This window comes from Tenrec ecaudatus, chromosome 18 (assembly GCF_050624435.1).
Source record: "Tenrec ecaudatus isolate mTenEca1 chromosome 18, mTenEca1.hap1, whole genome shotgun sequence".
NCBI classification, from domain to species: Eukaryota; Metazoa; Chordata; class Mammalia; order Afrosoricida; family Tenrecidae; genus Tenrec; species Tenrec ecaudatus.
This window is the reverse complement of record NC_134547.1, coordinates 45481419-45504255: the sequence shown is the minus strand read 5'-3', so window position 1 is coordinate 45504255 and position 22837 is coordinate 45481419.

The window sequence follows — 22837 nt, the reverse complement described above, 5'->3', positions numbered from 1 at the left end:
CTGCTTCATCTTCCTGCTGACAAGACACATGGAGCTACACTAGAACCCTGGAGCTGGAGGAGCCACGTGGAGACCCCTGCCAGGATTGAGATATTTCGCCTGCCACTGGATCCACAAGACTTTCCACCCACTGGCCTGTGATCTTCTTTCATTCGGCATCATTGCATGTGTTTTGTGAGTCTCAGGAGGAATTTATAGATTAGTATCAGACAAATGGGCTGATATCAGATTTATGGACTTGATCTGGACTGGGCTGGGATGTCTTCTCAATATCCAATATAAAAAAGCTCTATATAAAACTTTTTCTTATACACATATGAATGTCTCTGAGTCTGTTCCTCTAGCCAACCCAGACTAACACTGGGGGTTTCTGGGTCCGGTTTTAATCCTAGTCTGGTTACATTAAAGCTAAACTAATGTAAAATGGATTGACACAGTGACTGCCTCAATGAGCTCAGGCATAGGACAAGGATGGCCCAGGACTGGGCAGCATTTTGTCTGCTGTGCATAGAGTTATGGGTCAGAGCTAGCTCGCTGGCACCGAACAATGTGAAAAATTTTGTTCATCGTTTCTTCCTTTCTTGCTTCAAGAGATGCTTCATGTTCTTCCCCCAAGCGCAGTAGTATAAGCACTGAAAGTAGAAATTCGTGTGAGTCAGAAACCCATCAGAGAAGGAAAAGGCAAATGGTTTCCATAGAACAAGTGGCAGAAAAGTGGGTAAACCTACACCCGGTCAGCGGCAACCCACTGTGAGACCAGCAGAACACGTGGTCCTGTGTGGTCCCAAGTTCACAGGCTCTACTGTATTTGGTACTCCCCTTTGAAGGTCTCCATGCAGCACAGGGTGAAGTGGGGAGAGAATGAGCCGGTGATATTCTTTGGGGAAACTGATAGGAAAAATCCTACCTTTGAATTCACTTCCCAAAGGCCCTTGATTTCCCCTAAGAAGAAGAAAACCTTTTGGGTTTCCACTCATTTTTTTCAGATCAATGATGCCAATGACATGGTCCTTCCATCCACAGAAGAACAACCAGATAATATTGTGAGGCCAGATGACCAATTCTGACGCACCTAGAACATCCCTATCTATGCAGGGCTCTCAACTTTGATGGGGCAGACAGCCTCATGTTTCTCCCTAGGAGTGGCTAATGGCTTAGAACTACAAACCCACAGTGCAATGCTTACCTAACATCCCTGCCAGGGTTAACAAAAATGTCAGTAAAGTACAAGTATTCTGTGTTTCTCTGTGTTTCTTTGTTGTTGTTAGGTGCCAGAGAGTCAACTGTGACTCATGGTGGCTCGATGCACAACAGAAGGAAACGCCAGCCGTGTGTCACCCTCACAATGGTTCCCATGCTTGAGCCCACTGCTGCAGCCACCGCATCGATCCATCGGGTCCAGGGTCTTCCTCTTCTACCATGACGCTCCACTTTACCAAGCATGATACCTTTCTCCAGGGACTGGTCTCTCCTGACAACATGTCCAAAGTACTTGGGACAGTCTCCCTAGCCTTGCTTCTAAAGAACATTCCTGCTGTGCTTCCGTTGGGTGGACACCTCTTTGACATCATGTAATGGATTGGATAAGTGATATATTCAAGTCCTAACCCCTGTATCCTGACCCCTGTGGCCTTCTTGTTTCTGCTATTGGTTGAAGTCACGTGGGATGGGTCCTCATCCTCATCCTTTCTGTGCTGTTGCTACCAGTTGTCAACGAGTCATTCCAACTCATGGCCACCTCAGAGGAGACAGGGTAGACCTGTTCCGTGGGGCTCTCTTGGCTGTAATGAAAGTGGCTTGCTAGGTCTTTTCTTCCATACCATTACAGGGTGGGTTTGAACCACCAACCTTTACACGAGCAGTTGAGTATCAATAAAACACGACTCAGAAGAGATTCCTAATGATTTCTAAGTAACGTCTTATAAAAGGGGAGAAGAAACAATTCCTCATGGGGGAGTGGAGGATGACAGTGTAAGGATCCATCTGTGAGCAGTGGAATGGCCAACTAGTGGCTGCCCGTGCCAAGGAAGACTGCCCTGGAGTTCACAGAGAGAGAGGGGGGGGGGAGGCTAGTGACACCCTGAATGCAGACTTCAGGAAATGACTTTTGTTCTTTACACCCACCGGCTTGGTGGTATTTTGCTCTGGCAACCCTGGGAGGCCAAGCCCCACCATAGTCTGCCTTTTCTGCAGGCTGTGTGCATCTCACAGCCCCGTGTTCAGGCCCCAAGCCAACTCTTAGTGTAGATCTAGGGCTATTTGGGGAGCTCTGAATACCCCTTCCCCCAACAACGATCATTGTGTCTCTGCCCTCTAGAGTCTCACTTGAGGCACCAAGTTGACTGGTGCCTGGGGGACCAGGCATCACCGATGATCATACAGAGATTACGGTGGTTTGGTTCTTCAACTCCTGTTTCTCATTGAAGCTGGGGTGTGCGGTGTGCGAGTTCATCATGTACCTGTTCTGTCTCCACTGTGATGCTTTCCATCATAAAACTATGTACGCGCGTTCCACCCAGAGAAGAAGTTCATTGTCAGTCTGACTAGCTGCGTACAGAACCAAGTACGGAGAACCTCTGCCCTCCTTCCGCCCATGGAGGGCCTGACCACACGAGTGGCAATCCACAGCTGACGTCTGGGCGGGAAGTTGTCGCGGCTGGGTTCCAAGCCACTGATGGTCCCCTGTTTCATTCACATAGCAGGGGGAAGCTCCTCATTTAGCCAGATTAAATGTTCGACTTTTATAATTCATTTACAATTTGATCAAGGAATTAATTTATGACAAGGGCTAGGGGTTCCTTGCTAGCTCATCTGGTGGGCAAAGGCATTACACTGTAATTTATGGTTCAGGCAGCTTGTTATAATTGAGTGCAAAAAGGTGGTTTCTCATCTGGATTTTGGAGTCTCAAGGTGAGTGGAGAGAGAACTGGGCGTTCCAAGCTCTCGCGTTAGAGGCTGGGAGGGTAGCTTCCAGCTTGGCTGTGGAATTTTAGAGATGCATCTGATCAAATGCCATCCATCAAGAACTTATCAAGGTGGGGGACAGACCATTCTTGACAGTCCCACATCCAGGACATCCTGGGGTTCTCCCATGGTCTCTGGAGGATGGGGACTTATGCATTCTGAGGGGACAGGGAAATTCATGTGCATGTCTGCCTAGAGAAGCTACATAAAATCCACCACTCGTTTAATGAGCTGTAGCTCCTCAGAGAACCCTGGGGGTGCCCTGGTTAAGGGCTCAGCTGCTAACTGCAAAGTCAGCAGTTCAAACCCACCGGTGGCTCTTGAGAGAAACAATCTACAATACGCTCCCACGAAGATCACAGCTGGAAACCCTCTGGGGCGCTCAGATTTTGCCCGGTCGAGTCCGGATGGGTTGGAATCTACTTGATGGCACAAGACCACCCCAGCTCCAGCGAAAATTCTCAGCTGCCTGCAGACAGGGCTGAGCCCTGGGCAGCCCAAAAGCTCAAGTCACAGCAGGCATGCGCATGTCTGAGTGTGTGAATGCGGCCATATGGGTTTATCTCTGAGAACTCGTGTGTGTCTGGTGGTGGTGTAAGTCTAGGGGAATGTGTCTGCAGCTGTGAGTGTGTGTGTGTGGGGGTGTGCGAATGGGGAAATGCCCTATGTCGATGAAGGTGAGTGTGAGGATGTGGAAGGTGTGTGTGTGTGTGTGTGTGTGTGTGTGTGTGTAGATGTGACATCTTTGTGTGGTTGGGTGTGGAAGAATCTGTGTGGATCTGTGTATGCCTACCTGTGTGTGCTTAGGAGCTTGCCCACCACAGCTCACCACAGCACCCAGGGCCCACCTGTGGACTATGGTCTGAATCCTTTGCCCCAATTTTTTAGATAATTCATTCCTTCAATCACTGCGGGAGTTACACAATTTCATGTCAACTTGATAGCAGAATGAAGGGGTGGAGTTTAGCCTGTCAGGTCAAAGCCTAAAGATGTCGTGGCCTAATCATGAGGATTCTGGGAACTCCCTGTCTTCCTCCCTGGAGGTGGGCCACACTCTCTGCTTCATGTTTCCATTGACAAGCCACATGGAACCACACTAGTGACAGCCAGAGTCCTGGAGACACATCCACTGCCATTGTGCCCACAGGACTTTCCACCCACCAGCCTGGAATCTCCTTGCATTTGGCATCATTGCATGTGCTGCCTGAACCTGAAGAGGAATTCATGTGCTAATATCAGATTTATGCACTAATATCTAACATGGGTTGATCTGGACTGCGCTGGGATGTTTTACTGATGCATAATTACTTCTTGATGTAAAGTTCTCTCACTCACATATGACTGTCAATGAATTTATTTCTCTAGTCAACTGGATCTAACACAATTATTTATTCACAACTGCTTATGGGGCTTGGCCATGAGCATCCAGTGGAGAATAAGACGTGTCTTCCACACCCCCACCTAGGCTGTGAATCCCTCATTCCCTACGTCAGCCAGACAGGGTAACCTCAGGATCCTGGGTAATTGGGCCAGACCCACAGGGCTCCGATGAACCTGGGCACCCATGATTCCTCCCCTTCTCTGTTCCTTTGGGACAATTATCTGCTGAGGGTACCTGATCATGAGTGACAGTACACCTGATCAACATACCAAAACAGTACGGGTCGAGTGCTGGTTTTACCATTTCAGCAAGCACCTCCCACCTCCGGCGTTGCCAGGCAGCATTCCCAGGGCTGGTCAAAGCGTTGGGTACCATGTGGTGCTGACAACTAACTCCTGGAGATCCCATAGGACAGAGTGGAACTGCCCCCATGGCTGCTTGACTGTGATCTTTATAGAAGCAGATTGCCAGACTGTCATGCAGAGCTGCGGGGTGGCTTCAAAACCATCGTTCTCTCAGAAACCAAGCACATGACCTTGGGCCACCACTATCCCTGTTCCTCCCCAAATCATCCCACGCACCAGGAATTAGCACCCCAGTGTTGCTGGAGATGCCACCTGTTCCCGTGGGTGTGACGAAGGCCCTGTCTCCACAGTTTTCTAGACTGGCGCCTCGCACACACAGACCCTCAGGCTTTCCTTCCGAGGTGTCTCAGGGTTGCCTGGTGAGGGGGTGGGGGGATTTGGGAGCCCTTCAGCTATGGACTCCTGCCACCCGACAGGATGGGGTAGAACTGACCCCGTGGGTTTCTGAGACCAAATCTTGCTAACCAGCTGGTAGTTTTGAACTGCTGGCCTTATGGTTCGCAGCCTACGGGAGAACCCACTCTGCCACCAGGTAGGTGTGAGACCAAACCTTGATGGGAGTAGAAAGCCTCCATTTTTCTCCCAAGGAGCCACTGTGGACTTTGAACTGCCGACCTTGTCGTGAATAGCCCCAATGCATAACCCACTATGCACCCCCTGCACCCCCACCCCCCAGGGATCCTAGCCACTTGTTAGCTGAGGACACCTGGGCACATAGAATTGAATGAAGCTCAAGGTCTTCCCAACTCACTCTCAGACACACCCGAGGCCAACTGGGCCCTGAGGTTGTACCGGGCTCCTCCTGTTCTGGGCCAGGCCTCAGCCTCACAGGCTGCCTTAGGGGGCGTTGTTGGCATGCTGGGCTGTGTTTTGAACTGGTGGTCGCAAGGTCAGCGGTTGGAACCCCCGAGCCGCCCGGTAGGAGAAAGCTGGCGGGAGAAGGGTGGGGCTCTCTCCCCCTGGAAACGCAAAGGGGAAATTCTACTCCCCGGTTGCCTCGCTGTGAGTTTGACTCCATGGCGGTGGGTTCGGGTTTTAGAGGTCCTCTGTTCAGATTGGGAAAGGTGCCCCCACCCCTCCCCCACCCCCAGGGCAGCTGCAGGCCTGGGAAGCATGGGGTGGCACTGCATGTCTACTAACGGTCATGGAATCGCTTTGGAAAAATTAGTGGTAATGGTTGGGTGACAGGACAAATGTCGGCATGCATGCTAAAACTGGGGACTTGGCACATATGTTGTTATATATTGTTTAACCGCAATTAAATAAACAAAACGGAGCAGAGAAAACAGTGTTCAACGCACGAGGGTGAGCGCAAGCGGTGGGCATCCAGCCGCTGTGGCTGGGGTTGAGGAGCATCTTGGAAGGACCAGAGAAACTTTCCAGCGTTTTCCAATCAGCAAACAGGAAGCTGTGGTGTGGTGGGCTGTCCTGGGCGGCCCTGCTCTGCCCTTCTGGGACCCCTTTTCAGACCAATATTGTGACAGAGAGTTATGACACACTCCCTCTAAAAGGAGTGTGGGACAGATGTTAGGCTTTCGATTGCCTTGACCATCGCTGTGGGTGGGATAGCCCTGTCCCTTGTCCTCAGCTGCCCCTGGCTCCCGCTGTCCCTCCTTCAACCATAAGAGGCAGATTAAATATACCTCCTACACAAATACGGGGGGTGGGGGGGTGTTTTCTTAGACAAGCTTTGGAAAAGTTTTGAAGAGTTTTGCAATTCTCCCCCATGAGGTGTGTCCTAGAACTTCAATCCTAAAGCGTTGGCTTGCGCAAGACTGAAGTTCCCAGCCAGAGCTCAAACTCGGTTTGCATCTTGACCAACATGTGGGGGCTGCAAGTAAAGTCTTTTCTGACTCTCGCCCAGAGCTGTGGGAGCTTGGTGCTCTGGCACAGTGTGTTTGAAACTCCATGACAACTTCAGAGCCCGCCCAGGGAGGGCGGATCCTGCCCTCAGGCTTTGCCTAGTTCAGCGGCTCTCAACCTGTGGGTTGGGACCCCTTTGGGGGTCGAGCGACCCTTCCACAGGGGTCGCTCAATTCATAACAGTAGCAAAAGGACTGGTGAAGAAGCAAGGAGAATCATTGTGAGGAACTGTATGAAAGGGTTGCGGCATTAGGAAGGTTGGCCTAGCTATTGTTGGTCAGTGCCTGAGTCAGTTCCGACCGCAGTGACCCCAGGCGCACCAGAACAAAGCACCGTCTGGTCACAACAGTTGCTGTGCCTGAGTCAAGTGCTTGGTGTGTTTGGAGAATTTGGGGGGAGTGGGGGGACACTGTAAAGTCATCCCCTTGAGAAACTCTGCTTTAATTAGAAATCTCTAGGACCCAGTGGCAGTTTTCCAAAGGAAAAAAGAGACTGAAGAATCCCGTGTTAGGTCTGGGTAGATTAGAGACAGTCATATGTCTATAACAAAGAGATTTATATACAAGAGCAATTGAATATTGAGAAAACATCCCAGCCCGGTCCAGGTCAAGTCCATAAGTCCAATATTAGCCCACATGTCTGATACTAAACTATAAAGTCCTCTTCAGGCTCACAAAACACATGCAATGATGCCGAATATAGGAAGATCTCAGGCCAGTGGGTGGAAGGTCTCGTGGATCCAGTGGCGGTGTAAGCATTTCAGGCAGGGGCTCCAAGTGGGTCCTCCATTTCCAGAGCTCCATGTGTTTTGTCAACAGAAATGTCTCACAGGTAGTGAGCATGTGTCCCGCCTCCAGCGAGCTATTTATCTCCTTAGCACCTCCAAATGAGGTCATCAAGCTGTGACTGCTTTGACTGGCTAAACTCCACCCCTTCGCTCAACTTGACACCAGATTATGTAACTACCATAAAGCCCATTTTGGGCATTGCCTTTCTCACAGAATCTTCACACCGGGGATATGCCATCTTCCTTGAGGACCAACTCTTGTTCTGGTTGTACCAAGACCAACAGGTGAGTTCCCATGGGTGGTGGGAGGTCGTTGGACATGATGTTAGGGTCAGGACAGGTCAGTACCATCCCTACTTCTGGAACACAACTATGTGCCCAGCACCATGCTCAGAGGAGCAAGACTTCCATGTTCATTGTTTAGATTTGGGGTTTGAAGAAAAGGACAGAGTGGCCCATTGAGCTCATTGTCAGGGTGTCAGCCAGGGAAAAATGCCTGCCAGGGCTGCTGAGAGTTTTACATGCTCACAGACATGCCAGGAAGAGGCCGCTGGTAACCGAGGGCCAGATGCGCCAAGGGTCATGTCACGCAGTGAGAGCATGATGGGGCTTGGCCACACATCCAGCTGAGTGGAACTCTAGAACCTCAGGAGGACTTCTTGCTCATGGGTCCACTAAAGGATACACGGAGAGTCATGTGCTCACCACACCTAGATTGTACAATGACCGTGTCTCCAAACTCGCTCCATCATGTATTTATCCTCTAGCTATCTGTTTCTCTATTTTATATCTTTTGGTGCCTGCACATTTCACAGTGAGTTGTGGCCCTCAGGATACCCCTGTACATACCCATCTGAATGTAATTCACTAGGGTCCGGTATTTGTGTAGAGTGTTTTTAGGTGAAATTTACCTGTCTAAATCCGAAGTGTGTGAGTGTACACGTTTTGATGGAGGCATCTGTGTCTGTCGCTCACACCACTACCAAAATGAAGATCATTCCCAGAATAAGCTTCCTTCATGCCCCCCTGCAACCCCACCCAACTACCATTTTGATTTTTCTCAAAGTCCTAGAAAGGAGTCCTCGTGGTGTAACTGTTTAAACGCTCAACTTCTAACCCAAAAGGTTGGTGGTTCAAACCTACTCAGCAGCTTCACAGGAGAAAGACCTGTAATCTGCTCCTGTAAAGATTATAGTTGACGAACCTCTGTGGGCCAGTTCTGGTCCGTCACGCGGTTTTGCTCTCAGTAGGATGCAGTAGGCCACCTCCTCAAGGGCACCATAACCGTAGCTTCAAGTATGTCCTCAGTTGGGTAAAACTTTCTTTCTCAGCATAATATTTAGAGAGTCATCCAGTTGTTCCATGGATCTAGAGCAGTGGTTCTCAGCCTTCCTCATGCTGCGACCCTTTCATACAGCTCCTCGTGTGGTGGTGACTCCCCAACCATAAAATTATTTTCATTGCTACTTCATCACTGTCACTTTGCTACTGTGATGAACCGGGAGACTCTGTGAAGGGGTCGTGACCCATAGGTTGAGAACCACTGATATAGAGCTTGCTCCTATTTATTTCTTTCTTATTATTTTTTAACTATATACATGTATTTTTTATGAACAGCAGTATTGGGACATAATCCCAGTATCATACAATTCAATAGATCATTCAATCATATCAAGAATAGTTGTACAATCATTACTACCATTAATTTTAGAACATTTTCTTTTTTTTCTTGTACTCCTTGTTATTAGCTCCCCGTTTCCCTCCAGCCTCCCCTGCAACATTCCCAAGGAACCATTCATCTAGTTACTGTCACTATAGATCACCCATCCTGGATTTCATACACCAAAAAATTACAGAAACACAAAACAAAGAGTCAACAGAGATAACACCAAATGACAAAATAAAATAGAGGAAAACCCCAGTTGTAAGGAAAACAGAAAATATTAACAACTAGAGCAACTTTAAAATGGGACAAAAAGAAGATCAAATGGTAAGGTGTTAGATTCCAACTTAGTAATATCTGTCACGATCCACTCTCCAATGTATTCTGCATGCTAGCAAGACGGTCACCAACCCGGTCTACAGGCAGAGGGGACGCGCCGATGGCTTCTCCCACATGTATTTCCCCTTCACTTTTTTTCAGCTGATAGAATTTTTAAAGGATTCAAAAGGGGAATCAAATCAGATGTTACATTGTAATCTACTGTAACCGTCTTTACTATACTCTCTGTTGGATAGCTAGGCCATTCACATCCTGTAACTATGGTCGGAGAAAAACCAATGGAGGTTTAATCTTTGTGTAAATTATGCAAATGGATTTTGGGTTTCCCTAGCCTGTCAGCCATAGCCTTCTGTAAACCTGGAGCTCACAATTTAAGCTCTCATACCATTTCCTCCTTCAGACATGGATTATATTATTTACAGTCCTTGGATCATACAGGTTGGTGTGCTTCCTCCATTTGGACTTGACACCTTACTTAGATGTCTACTTGCTCCTTATAATTGCTAAATGCCAATGTATTTTTTAAGTGAATTCAGTCACATTTAATACATTAAGAATGTTGTGCACCCATCATTATCTAGTTCCAAAATATTTTCAATGTCCCAAAAGGTAACTCTGTATCCAGGAAGCAAGCACTTTCCATTCCTCCTTCCCTCCAGCCCTCCCTTCAGCCCCTGGCAACCACTAGTCTGCTTCTTGTCTCTGGATTTGCCAACTTTGGGTATTCCATATAAATGGAATCATATAGCACAAGGCCTTTTGTACTTGACTTCATTCACTTAGCATCAAATGTTGAGGTTCATACACATTGTGGTCCTTTACCCATTTTTAAATGGAGTAGTTTGTTTTTAAATTGAGTTGTAATATTTCTTTGCATATTTTAGAAGTTAGATCCTTATCAGGATCTTTATGATATGCAAATATACTCACCCATCCTGGCAGTTGTTTTTCACTTTCTTGATAATGTTCTTTGAGGCACTTTATCCATTTTTATCTTTGCTGCTTGTCCTTTTGTTGTCCATTCATTGCCTGGGCCCCATGCAAATCTTGCTGTTCACAGTGCCATTTGAGAGTTGAGCCCATCTGTGATATGATGCAAATTAGTTTCTGCGCAGCTTTCTCATCAGTAACCCAGTACTCATAACAGTAGTTGGAGAATGAGATGCAAAATGCAAAACATGTCCGCTACAATCCTTGGAAACATAGAGTAATTATGTCAATAACAATGCTCTGTAAATAAGAAAGACTGGGAAAAATAACAACACCAAGGGGGATGACATTCAGTTTGTATACATTCTTGTACAAATTTGTATATTCTTGTACAAATCTTTTTGTGTATAGATGCTTTCTGTTACTTCACTTGTTAAACCCTTAGGATTGGACGTGGTGAGCTAAAGGGCAAGTAGTTGCATGTTTCATTATGTAAAATATTGCCACACCTTTTCCCAAAGTGATCGCACCATTTTACACCCCAACAAACAATGTAGGAGAGTTCCGGTTGCTCCATATCCCTGCCAGCGTTTAATGTTGTCCTTCTTTTACATGTCAGCCATTCTGATGTATATTTTCTCGGTGAATGCTGATGTTGAGTACATTCCGTGTATTTGTTAGGAATTCGTGTATCTTCCTTTGTGAACAATCAGTTCCATTTTTTTTTTTACTCTTTGTGGTGAAGTGAAATGAAATACTCCTCTATCCCTTTCACTGTCACTCCCACCACATGGTTAGGTGGGACCATGAAAAACTTGCGGAGAGGATTGTAACTTGAGGATCAGTCAGTTTTACCATTCCCATGCGTAGAAGGCAGTCATCTCGGAATCACAAAGAGAGAAGCCTGAGACCATCAAGAAAGACCCACCACCGTGGAGTGAATGGGAGATCTCTGTCTGAAGGGGTGGAGGCAGCGGATGTGGAGGCCCATGAGGCTGCAAGGCAGAGTCCTGACTGGGCTGCCTGATCCTTAACAGTAGAAACTTGGCTGCTAGCTGAAAAGATGTGTTGCTGTGGACCAAAGACTGTATTCTTCATGTTTTTATGACCCCAACTTTGCTAAAAAAAAACAACCCCATAATTGTGAGCATGATCTGTGAGCTTACTGGGCCATTGCAAGGAATTGCTGGAGCTAATAGAGAAGTCCGGCGCAAAAGGCCTTGTGCTATATGATTCCGTGTATATGGAATACCCAAAGTTGGCAAATCCACAGAGACAAGAGAGATCCACAGAGAAGCAGAGTGTTGTGGGAGGAACGGTTGGTGTCTGACTTGGGAAGGAGGGATGCAGGGTGGAAACATGTCTGACAGAGGGGGCGAGCTATCTTGAGGCAACCAGCCTTGGGGTGATGTGGGGGTGGATTCCCCTTCCCAACTGTGTCTCCAGAGGAGGTCCCATGTGGCCTCCCTGCCATCTCCTCCCTTTCACAAACGGATGGTCTATGTCCTCTTGTGCTAGAGGACCTTGTTGTGTACTGTCGTACCAATTGCTGTGCATATCTATGTTTGGGAGCCTGTGGTTTTAACATTCAGGAGGTCAGAGGGGATGGGTAATCTGGGGGTGGGTGTTCAAAGTATTCACTCTCTTCGCTTTAGCTTGTTGTGGGTCCTTACTCCCACCCCCTTTCCACTCCAACCCATAGATGAGGCAATCGGCAAGAGGAAAAGTACCCGAGGGGTGCACGCAGGAAGAGAGAGGCTGATCCAATGAATCACTGGGAGGAAGAATGGAGAGCTGTGGGTTCGAAGCTTAGGAAGCTTCCTCTTCTCCTGGATGCAAGCTTTACTTCACTTGAGGTAATATCAACTCTCTGTGAGAGCCCCGTTCCAAAATCCATGACTAGCAAATCGATTCTGACTCATGGGGATGCGCTGTGTTCCAGCATGGAGCAACACTACAGGGCTGCTTTACAGAAACTGCCCACCAGGCCTTTCTGCCATGGATCCACCAGGTGAGTCTGCAACACCACCTGACTGCACCACCCAGACTCTTCCAGAGACAAGAAAGGACCACATTCCCCTACTTCCTTTGAAGTTAAGCATTATGGCACTTACATAATCTGTTGTCAATTTGAGGATTAAGGGTGAAGGGATGGAGTTTAGCTTGTCAATCAGGTGGCAGCTTGATGACCTCATTCAGAATGCTAAGGCAGTGGTTCTCAACCTTCCTCATGCTGCGACCCTTTCATACAGTTCCTCATGTGGTGGTGACCCCCCAACCATAAAATTATTTTCGTTGCTACCTCACCACTGTCATTTCGCTACTGTTATGAATTGGGTGACCCCTGTGGAAGGGTTGTTCGACCTCCAAATGGGTCGCGACCCACAGGTTGAGAACCGCTGCGCTAAGGAGATAAACATCTCACTTGAGGTGGGACAGAGGGACTCCCTGGCAGACATTGCAGCTGACAAGACACATGGAGCTACACTAGAGCCCTGTAGCTGGAGGAACCACAGGGACTTGATCATCTGGACTGGACTGGGATGTTTTCTCAATATTCAATTGCTCTTGTGTATAAAGCTCTTTGCTGTACACAGATGAGTGTCTATGAATTTGTTTCTCCAGTCTACCCAGGCTAACACAACATACCCATGTGACTTGCTCTGGTCAATAAGATGTGAACTGAAGTGCTCTCTGGGTCAATGCAACTCTTGTCTTCCCATTCTCCTTTCCCATGACTGTGGTCACGGTAGTCTCCGAGGACTGCAATTTTACAAAGGCCTATCCTGACATGAGTAAGATAATGGAGACTTCATGTAAAATGAGCTTTTGTTGAGATTTTGTGGTTGGCTGTTCCTGCAGCCTAACCTAGCCTTTCCTGTTGGACAAAGAATCCCTTTATCTTGAGACGGCTTCCTTAGAGGCATGGATGCCTAAGTTCCGTTTCTTGCCCCATCTTTTCACACATGTCGTCACTCTCTGTGAAAATGACAGGCTGATGCTGCTCTTACAGAAAGTGATGACTGGAACAGTTGATCTTAGCACTAAGCAGCGGTTCCTCTGTCCTCTCTGTCCTTTTATTTAAAGAAGCAGGAGGATGGTTTTGATTTTTAATATGTGATAACCAATAAACAAATAAAAATTAATTCTGGTTTGAAATAGGGATGAAAGAATATAAGTACCATGGGAATTTGCAGCTCGCTATAAAATCCTAAAACTATTTGCAATGATAAGATCTTCCCCAGAAGGCAGGCAGCAGGAGGAGAAACACAGAACCCTGGCTCCTGGAAGACTCTTCTCCCAGAGAGGCACGAGCCCCAGCCATAGATCAAACCACAAAAGAAGAACAAAGTCAAGCTGGGAGGGTCAGGACCATGCCCAGCATCTAGTCCTCTCCAACCACGCCTCCTACTCCTGACTAATATTTGCCAACAAGCCTTTGCCCTTCGCTGTTGCTAGGGGCCCACGCACAGCGACTCTGCTCAGCGGGATGAAGCATGGCCTGGCCCTGCTCCATCCTCACCTTTGTTCTGATGGGCGAGCCGGGGTTGCAGACATTGAGTCCGTTCATCTCGCTGAGGGGTTTCCTCTCCTTTGCTGTCCCTCTACTTAGCCCAGCATGGCGTCCTTCTCCGAGGACTGGTCTCTCCTGATAACATGTCCGTGAAGAACCGCACATTTATGATGTCCTAAGTCAACGCATCTACTTTCATGCTAAAGACTCAGTCAATGTTCCAGACTCTTAGCATATCAGAGGGCTAAACATCAGGCGGGAGAATGGTTATTAGAGGACCAGTTGGGCAATCGTTTTCCATCGGCAAATGCATAGAGTTGCTATGAGTCAGAGCCAACTCAATAGCACCTATTAACAACAGCAGCACCACCAAGCAGTTTCTTCATCTGAAAATGGATCAAACATACAATTCAGATGCATTGATAATTCTTGGTTATTGGAATGTAAAAATTAGACGCCGACAGGCATAATAGGTAGTTAGGAAAATATGGCCTTGATGAGAGGAATAACACTGGTGATCACATGATAGAATTATGCAAGACCAATGATTTATTCACTGCAAATATTTTTTATGAGAGCATAAGTCATGATATAGATGTGCTCCTTGCTAAATGGAACCTACAGAATTAAGTGGTTGATATCTGTGGAAAGAGACAACGATGAAGAAGCTCAAAATCACCCGTCAGAACTAGGCCCAGGGTCAAGTTTGGAACAGACCGTCAATTGCTCTGTCGTAAGTACAAATTGATGCTGAAGAAAAACAAAACAAATCCATGAGAACTCAACTATGACCCTGGATGTATCACTTCTGAATTGAGCGATCCTCTCAAGAGTGGATTTGACACATTGAACACTAATGACTGAAGATCAAACAAGTTTGAGACACTATCCAGAGCATTATGAAGAAGGTAAAAAGGTCATTACAAAGACAGGAAAGCAAGAAAGAAAGCAAGAAAGCAAGAAAGCAAGAAAGCAAGAAAGCAAGAAAGCAAGAAAGCAAGAAAGCAAGAAAGCAAGAAAGAAAGAAAGAAAGAAAGAACAAAGTGGATGTCAGAGGAGACTCTGGAATTTGCTCTTGAATATAGAGGAGCTAAAACCACCGGAAGAAATGGTCAAATAAAAGAGAGAAACAGGAAAATTCAAAGGACAACTGAAGAAGACAAAGTAAAGTATTACAATGAAATGCACAAAGACCTGGAGTTGTGACGTGTCCAGAAGAGAGAACACGCTCAGCTGAAAGAATTGAAGAAAATATTCTTGCCTTGAGTGGGAATATTGAAGGATTTAATGGGCAAATCATTGAACAATGCAGGAAGCAACCGAAGAAGATGGAGAATGTGTCAGTCCCCTAATCTGGTGTCAATTTCAGGATTAAGAGTTTAGGGGTGGAGTCTAGGCTGTCAATCTGGAGATAGCCAATGAGACTTCTGTGTGGGCATGGCCTTCTCCTGAGAATTCTGGGAAATCTGGTACTTTCTCCTTGGAGGCAGAAGACACATCTCTCTCGGTTCACTCCTTTGGAGACTCTCTCTACTGACAAGGCTGACTTCCTGCAAGGCATCCCCGAGGAGATGCCACATGGACCTACCCTGATGCAGCCTGGGAAGCCATGCAGAGACCCCTGCCAGCGCTGAGATGTTTTCAATGCCACTAGATCCAAAGACTTTCTACCCACTGGCCTGTGATCTTCTACATTTGGTGTCATTGCATGTGTTTTGTGAGTCTGGAGAGGACCTTATAGATTGGTATCAGACATATGGGCTAATATTGGGCTTATGGACTTGATCTGGACTGGGCTGGGATGGTTTTCTCAATGTTCAATTCCTCTTGTATATAAATCTCTTTCTTATACACATATGTGTGTCCATGGATTTGTTTCTTTAGTCTACTCAGACCAACACAGAGGAATACAGAGACACTATGTGAAAGAATTGATCAACGATGGACCATTTTGAGAAATAGCATCTGATTAAGAACTGCTATTATTGAAGGGAGAAGCCCAGCATGCACTGAAGGCACTGGTGAAAAACAAAGCTCCAGGAATTGACAGAATAGCAATCGAAATGTTTCAACCAACTGCTGCAAGACTGGACTCACTCGTTCCTTTATGCCAAGAGAATTGGAAGACAGCTACTTGGCCAGCTGACTGCAAGAGATCTATCTCTGTGCCCGTTCTAAAGAAAGATGATCCAATAGAATATGGAAATCATCATTATTATCAGAAGCCCTGGTGGTGAGATGGGTTACACTTTTGGCTACTAACTGAAAGGTCAGTAGTTCTAAGTCACCAGTATGCCTGAGGGAGAAAGATGAGATTTCCTACTCTCATAAAGATTTTTCAGTCTTAGAAACCCTATAGGATTACTATGGGTCAAGATCCACTCAATGGTGGTGAATTGACTTGACATCATGAACATCACATGCAAATAAACTTTTGCTAATGATAATTCAAAAATGATTTCAGCATTCCACTGACAGGGAGCTGCAGAAATTCAAGCCAGATGCAGAAGAGGGTGTGAAATGAAGGATCTCATTGCTGATGTCAGATACATCTTGGTTGAAAGTGGAGTATACCAGAAAAATGTTAACTTGTGTTTTATTGACTACACAAAGGTATTGAGCTTTGTGAGTCTTGACAAGCTACAGATGATATTACAAAGAATGGGAATTCCCGAACACTTGATTGTGTCCATGCAGAACATGTCCATAGATCAAAAGATAGTCTTTTAAAGAGCATTGAAGGGTTTAAAACTAGTAAAGATGTGCCTCAGGCTTGTATCCTTTCACTATACCTACTCGATCTGTTTGCTGAGGGGGGGGCATGCAAAAAACCCAAGGACAATATGATAAATAACAAAAGATTAGTATTCATTAGAAACCCATGATAGACATATGATACAACCTTGTTTGATGAAAGAAGACTGGAAGCAGTTACTGATGAATACCAAAGATCTTCTGTATGGATTACATCTCAACATAAAGCAAAAAACTTTACAACTGGACTTACAAAAAGTATCATGATAAATGGAAGATTTTCTCACATATTTGGTACAGATTATCAGGAGGGAGCAGTCCTTGGAGGACACCATGCTTGGTAAAGCAGAGGGTCTATCAAAAGGAGAAAGGCTTGAAGAAGATAAATCGACCCCGTGGCTGGAACGGGCTCAAGCTTAGGAAGGACATAAGGGTGATGCTGGATAGGGCAGTGCTTGGGTTCTGGTGTGGACAGAGCGGCTAGGAGTCAGAACCCACTGAACAACATTCCACAATTTATCTGTGGTTACGTGGTGGGCTGTAAACGCAAGGTCAGTAGTTCAAAACCACCAGCCTCTTGGAGAGGGAAAGATGGGGCTTCTTCGCTGTCAAAAGTTACCATCTCAGAAAGGCACAAGGGACAACTCTCCCTTGTCTTATAGGGTCACAACGAGTCAGAATCGACTTGATGGCAATGAGTTTCTTTTTTTGCTAATCTGGGCCTGCTCCTTTCCCCAGTGTTTTGCTTTTGCCGACACTGCTGCCTCCAACATTGAGTGAAGTCATGGGATGCCTTCCTAGCAAGGGAATCTCTGGGTCAGATGGCAACAGAGGAGAGGCCTGTGAATCCTCATTCTTCCTAAACTTTTGTTTCATTTTCATTTAAATTAATATTTCATATTCATGGTACATGATTGGAGGATGGAGAAGGAGAAGCCAGCTTCCTTGCTGCCTCTACCTGACCAGTAGTCCCGCTCCAGATGCAGTTGTCGCTATCATGTGTTTGGTTCTCCCACTTTGAAAGGGGAGAATTCCAGGTGTCAGTACAAATAGTTACTTCCACTCTTTGAAGTCAAAGAGCATTTTCTTCTTGGTAAATACTGACTCGCTTGCTGATGAAAGGACATAACACTGAAAAAAAAAAGCATTCTGGAACTATGTGGAACAAAAGACAGTGGAAGATACAAAATAATAATGGTACTATTTAATTGATCAAGGATTCACGAGAGTGGGAAGTTGGGGGAGGGAGGGGGAAAGAGGAACTTAAACCAAGGGCTCGAGTAGAAAATGTTTTGAAAATGATGGCAACATATGTACAAATATGCTTGATATAATTGATGTGTGGCATGTTTTAAGAGCTGTAAGAGCCAGCAATAAAATGATTTTAAAAACAACAAAAAGACTACTGTCTAAGATAGCGGTTCTCAATCTGTGGGTCAAGACCCCTTTGGGGGTTGAACGACCCTTTCAGAGGGGTTGCTTGATCCACAACGTAGCAAAATGACAGTGATGAACTCACAACAAAAATCATTTGATGGTTGGGGGGTCACCACCACATGAGGAACTTTATGAAAGGGTCACGGCATCAGGAAGGTGGAGAACCACTGGTCTAGGACATATACTGGTACTTGTTTATGAATCTCTGAGTGGGGCAAATCCTAAAGTCCTTGACTATTTCAACTGTCATTGAAAGTTTGGCTGTTCCAACCCCCCACCCTGGTGAACAGATTCTAGAACGTGACAGGCTTGAAAACCCATGGAGCCCTGGGACTCACGGGGTGGCTGTGAGTTGGAAGCAGTGCGATGGCAGCTGGCAGTGGTTACACCTTCATACAGACACACCTATAGACACAGGCCACAGGGAGAAGGCAGGGTAAGGCTGGAAGCTGCTTGGCAACATGCAAAGCTCTTGCGACTCAGCTCCCCAGGCTGTGCACTGGACTAGGCGCCTGCCTCGCAGCTTTGCAGGGCGCAGAGTCTGGTCCAGACGGAGGAGAGGGTGTGCTCGCATGGGAGCAACACTCAAGGGTGCCCAACCACTCAGCCATCACAGAGAGAATACCTTCGTGTGCTATTTCAACACACGAAACCGCACACCGGGGCGTGGCCTGTTTTGATAAACATAGTTTCATTGGAAGGAGGGACCATAGGAGGCTACCTCTGCTCAGTGTCTTAGAAGAGAGATCTTTCTGGTGACTTGGAGCTTTGGGAGCGTGCGGGGGGGGGGGGGTGTGATGCTAGTTGGATGCAGGGAGTACTACTGCTCGTGTTGCGTGTGTGGGTTGCAGAAGCCGCTCCACGGACCTGTTTCCACGCGCTTCTGGGTGGGTTCAGACTGCTACCTTTCCGGCTAGCAGTCCCAAGCCAAACTGAGTCTTGGATCAGAAACCATTTCAGACAACAGGCCACGAGAGCTCCCCACTCCCCTGCTCTTCCCCTGCCACTGAAAGGGGGCCCCATCCTGGAGTCGTTTATCAGAGTGGCAGATTAAAATTATATGACAGGAAGTTTTCTGTTCATATTGTAATATAACTGAATCACCAGTTCTCTATTGATCATTCATTATGTGTCCGCCTCGCTCGCCCTGCCGCTCTGAAATGCTTTTTGCCATAATGATTTTCTACCCCACTCCCATAATGGCCTCCTGACGGGTCCCATCAGCTCCCCTCCCATGTACAATAATATTATTCTGCAATCCGTCTTGGGAGCACGCTTAAAAGCTTTCTCTCATTTTCCCCATTTAACGCATGTATTATCTGAGATTTTACATTAAATGGCCATTCTTAATATCCCTTGGCACCTCACCTCTTTTCTAGAGAGGACGCTGATACAGTACTTACCCGATTCTAGAATCCATACTAATCAAATCTCACTTTCCCACTTCAGCTGAGAGCAGTTTGTTCGGTGCTACAACATTTAATCTGGAGAAAGAACTGATGAAAGGGAACAAAAACAATTTAAGCTGCAGTTGGTTAAATGCGACTGTGATTGATGCAATTTGTTTCATAAAAAGGAATTAGCAGATATTGAAGTCAAGTTATGGAATGAAGGTCAGAAATGCGCCGGCTTATTGTCCACAGCCAAGGGAGAGCGGCACTTTTTAAGGGCTAAACACCAACCCAAACCACAAGAAGAAGAGACGTTTTAATAATTTAGAAACATTGGAATCCATGTTTGAAATTCTGATACTTCACCCAAGGCATATTCTAAATCCCAGTCCACTGCCATCCAGTTAACAGAGTCACCTTTGCTGTTAGGTGCTGTCCGTCGGTCCGAACCCATAGTGAAGGCACCTGGAGCACAACACACACCACTCTGCCCTGAGCCAAACTCCCAGCTGTTTTATGCTTGAGCCCCTTCATGTAGCCACTTTGTCAGTCCATCTCGTCGAAGCTCTTCCCTGTGACTGTACCAAGCATGATGTCCTTCTCCAGGGACTGGACTCTCCTGACAGCAGGTCTGAAGTACATAAGATGAAGTCCTGACATCTTTGCCTCTAAGGAGCATTCTGGCTGTACTTTTTCCAGAATAGAACTTTTTGTTCTTCTGGTCCCAAGTACTTTGAATCTTCTTCAAATTCATAGAAGTCCCGTGGACTCAGGAAACCCCTGATTTCTGAGACTGTAAAGCTTTGATGGGAGCAGACAGCCTCATCTTTCTGCCTAGGAGTCAATGGTGGTTTTTGAACTCCTGACCTCGTGGTTTTAAAACGAATGACTAACCCAGAGTGCCAACAGGGCTCCTTACAACCTGTTCTGCTGTTTGCTCTGACTTTTCCAGAAGCACCCTCCCTGAGCAATGAGTTTGAAATCTTTCAATACTTGTCTTAAGGGAAAAAGAATGTCCGGTCTTTTTGTCCACCTTCCTTGTAGAGGAACGTTGAGTACCTAAGTTATCTTGAAGGTACAAAGGGACCTAACTGACTTTTGCCTAGGTACTCCTGGGCTGGGAAGGTTCTGATTCTCAGAGTGAGGGACCTTCAAGTCTGCAGGTGAATGTCTTTCTTGTGCCAAAGAAACGTTCCTTGTCACTAATGGATTGAGGGTAGGGCATGGGTGGGGATTGGAGGCTGAGGATGCAGAAGTTGGCTCCTTGCAATTGGAGTCTGGCCAGGGGCTGGCAGGAGGGCAATGAGCAAAGGCCAGGGACAATGCCACATCCACGTCCATTTATTTTGATGGACGCCCCAGTCCTGGAGAGGAGTGGATGAAGTTGACTGATGTACCCCAAGTCCCAGTGGTGGTGACCGAAAGAACAGGGGTGGGAGACAGATTGATCTCATTTTGAATTCTGTCTCTGTCATATAACAATTGTGCCACAAAAAGAATCTCTTAACCTCTGTTTCCTCGGCTATGTAATGGAGATTAAAATATTTATCTTATAGAATTTCAGAAGGTAATAGATATGAGGGGGCTTCCAAGAACTAGTTCTCCACTTCAATTCCATTTCTCCAATGGAATTGAAAGACAGTGGCAGTTTCCCACACAGTACTTAAAGCTCCAGTGGGTAATGTATAATTGGCGCGCACACAGTGCCCGGCAGGTAGTAGGTATGCTCTCAATTCTCAAAAACTCACTGCCATCAAGACAATGTTGACTTAAGTGACCCTTTGTGGATTCCCGTGACTGTAACTGTGTGTGGGAGCAGAAATCCCAGTCTTTCTCCCTTAGAGTTGCTGGTGGTTTTGAACTGCTGACCATTTGGGTCACAGCCCAGCTTGTAACCACTGCACCACCAGGCTGCCTCGAGAAGCTGCACTACAAAGTGGTACTTCCATAGTATGCTAGGTGGCCATTATGTCACAAATGACATTGCAAGGCCAATTGTAGCTTGATGGATTGCAATTGCCATAGCCTCACGGTGCTAGTTTAATTGCAAATGAACTTGTTTATTCCCATTAAAAACAACGACAGACAAATTTGTTGAAAAATTAAAATGATGGGAAGGTTTCATACAAGGGAATTTGTTTTGTGCTTTAAAACTTAATCTTTAAAAAAAACACCCCATTTTGATATTTGGGGTTGCCAGGATGTCATTGGCAAAGATCTTGAGTAGAGAGAGATGCTTTGCCAGATCCTTTATCCAAAGGTATTTACTTTATTTTATGCTTGCCTTCTGGCTTGCCTCTCCTGGCATCGCGCTGGATAATAAATTCATTTGTGTGGGCAACTTCAGGAGGGAAATTTGCCCAGAATATTGACTGGAGCTGGCTCTAGAAAATCCTAAATTAAGACTCCAGCAGACTAGGGTCCCTTCCAAGTGAGTTCCTGGTGAGCAGGGAGTATTCTGGCGTGTGGCGCATGCAGACAGCCCCCAAACTGTGTGAGACAAAGAAGACAAAGTCATTGGCAATTGTATCGATTGACAGATATTGGGTTGCATCGCTTTGTTCACTGCCTGTCTTGTTTTTAAACCATGGTCCCGCGGTTTTTAGAGGAACAAGCTTAAATGCTGACAAATTCCCTCCTCCGTAAGAAATCGCTCCTGCAATTTGTCTTTTTCACTGAGCTTCCATGGGCCTGGGTAGCATTAAAAAAAAATGTTGTCCTTGTCACCTGCCATTTTTCCAGCCAGCCTGACACCCCCGGGCTTTCCAACAGCCCTCGCTGCAGCAGGAGCTGTCTCTGGGTTCTTAGCACCACCAAATAATTGAGGTTGTCACATCTCTTGTTCATTGTTTTTTCCAGCCCCAGAAAAATGCAAATATTTCATTGTAGTCATTAATTTTCCCATCCTTTTCTTCAAGCATCTCGTCGGGGTGATCTGATGGAAAGGACTGCAGGCCTGATTGCAAACCCAGTGGCACCGGGCTCCTGCCCACGGTGGGGAGAATCTCATCACATCAGATCTTGGGGAGGTCATCAATCACCCCTGCTGACAACCATTTTGCCTTCGTTTGTTACAGATGTGAACATGCTTAATTATTTGTAGTGTAATTAGTTCATGAAATGTCAGGAAATGTCAAACTCTGTTCACAGCACAGATTTTTTTTTTTCTTCCCCTGCAAAGAGCAGCGAGAGCAAGTGTCAGTGGGAAATGAGGACGGGTGACAAGGGCTGTTTCTGCAGGGAAATGACGGAATGGGTTGGGGGACAAATGAGGGTCAAAAATATGAAGATGAAGCATTTTGGAGACAGAGGTGTTCAAAACACAACCAAATCTGGAGAAGCCCAGGTGTGAGACAAGTGGTCTGTGGAAAGTTGGACGCTGCCGAGTCCCCACCAGGGGAGCTCAGGGTTTGACTTCCATTCGCCTGGAGTTGAAAAGCAGTCAATTT